Genomic DNA, 2,314 nt, shown 5'->3' with positions numbered 1-2,314 from the left:
ATGCGCGTGGCTCTTCTCTGGACTCTATCAAGCTTCTCCACCTTGAGGACTGCTGGATCCCTCTGGGGAGCCAGCATGTTATTTTCAGCAAGTTTTTTTCTTTTTTGCCAGATTTACAAGGCATTGCCTGATTTTGAGGGGATAAGCAATCCCACGGATGGGTTTTATTTCCCCTAGAACTCCTATTCAGTCCCTATGTGAGGTTTTATCCCCAAGACTCACCACTCTGGGGTTCCACCAACACCATTCTGAGAGGAACTGTGTGTAGCAGAAAAGTACCCTATGCCCATGACTCTCCTATTGCCAAATGCCGAGTTAGACCCTGACTGCCAGGGAAAGAACATAGGTTACTTTTTGTTTGCAACACTGGCCACTGCTTCTGTGAAGGACAGAAAGAAACCCTATTGTCACCTATAACATAACCAGTTCCAACCTTACTATGAGACTACCTCGAAAATTCTGTGAAATGTTGGACACTTTCAATGTATGACACCTGTGAGGATTATATTAAGGGATGGACTCTACAGAAGAAGGGAGAAGAAAGGTATCGAATTTCTATGGAAAAGAGGTATCAAATTTATATAGGCTAGGAGCTATTTCTCAAGATCAAGTCAGTAAAATCAAAGTTTCAATTTCAGAGTGCTTGGTGGAGATTTTCAAAGAAAAAAGAACAGCAAGATTAAATGTGCACTGCATGTTGAAAAGTTTACCTGAATAAAGAATCCCATTTAATCTTGCTGTCTAATTACTTATTTTAGTGACAACATTGCATAGCAACTAATGGCATAGAGAAAAGGGGAGATAGGCAAAGTTGTACCCCACACACCAGAAAGAGATACTAGAACACAGTTTGTTCCCCATCCGTTACAAAAATATACTAGAAGATCTAGATATGCAGTGAAATTACTCCAGTTCTGGACTTGCAACTTTCAAGAATAAAATAGAAGGGAATAGCCTGTAAACTGCTACTTCCTTGTGGTCTTTCATATTGGTTCTTGTGTCACTTGTGAACACAACTGACTATTTATATATACTGTAGTTTAAGAAGTGCAGCTCCTCAATTCTTTGCAAGAACAATATTTGCTGTCAAGGCCACATGTACTGCAGTTCTGAGCCTGGGGCAAAGATGCATCCATGTATAGCAGTGAGATCTGGAAGCAGGTACCTAATGCAAGTTGTCCTCTTGACACTTCTTTTATTCCTTTGGATATCACAAGGCTCAGCAACAAATACCTGTTGCTGTTACCCTTTCTCAGCTCATTGAAACACAAACACAAACCGATTTATATTTTGGAATTCATGGTAAAGTATTTTTAATTACCATTTAGATTCTACCTTATATTCATTAACTCAGTTATAAAATCTGTTTTTAGATAAAAGCCCATTCTACCCACAAAGAAAACAAGTGAATGAAGGGGGGAAAAATGATCTCAACCAAAAAGTAGCTGATAAACATTGCTCTTTTACTTGTACATTTAAATTGTGTTATTGGACAAATATAAAGTTCAATGTCTTTTAACTCTTCTATTATTCCCCAAAGAACTTAACACAATCCTTTCTCTCTCGAGCAGAGACAGTGGCTAAATTCTTGTAGTAGAGCAGATGACTATCTATCCTACTGTTTGGAAATAGCTATCTGAATGTCTCTTGTCAGTATCTCCTTCTTCAAGGGGAAAAATGGGAACCGCTAGTGGTCCTTCCTATGTTCTTATTGCCAGGGTTGCTGCACTAACTGAATCTCTGACCCCTTCTCTGGCTTCTCTAAATGTGCTGTTATTCAGGTTTCAGGCTTCAAGCCTATACCTCTCCTGGATACAGTAGTGTAAGTAAGCAAGGGTGACCAGGGCACTTTCCCCGGGCACTGAGTTGGGAAAAGGGAGACAAAACCAGCAGCCACTGCCCTTGACTAACAGCCCAGCCATTGACACTGCCCCAAGTGCTACCAAATTTCAGCTATCAGAAATGAACTTGTTTCAAACTTATCCAAATATTGTGTTTCGATTCTGTCCTTTTACCATTTTCTGAATATTTAGAAAAAAATGAAAAGAAACTTTAAAATGAAAAATCTCATCAAAGCAAAATATTATTTTATGACTTATAAACAATATGACTCGATTTAGCTTTATGGATTAGTTTTAGTTTTAAAATGTTGAAATTGGCCTTTGCCCATGTTTCAGAATTTGAAAATTCTTTTTCAAATGATCAAAAAAGTGCTGTGGTTTAGTGGAATGAATGCATCTTCACAATACCCCTCAGTGTCACAGACTATAAATATTATCCCAAAAGAAAAAAAAGTTTCATATGAAAAAATGAT

Source organism: Gavialis gangeticus, unplaced genomic scaffold (genome assembly GCF_001723915.1).
Source record: "Gavialis gangeticus isolate Ggan-Ray unplaced genomic scaffold, GavGan_comp1, whole genome shotgun sequence".
Classification (NCBI taxonomy): domain Eukaryota; kingdom Metazoa; phylum Chordata; order Crocodylia; family Gavialidae; genus Gavialis; species Gavialis gangeticus.
This window is presented reverse-complemented; position numbering follows the sequence as displayed.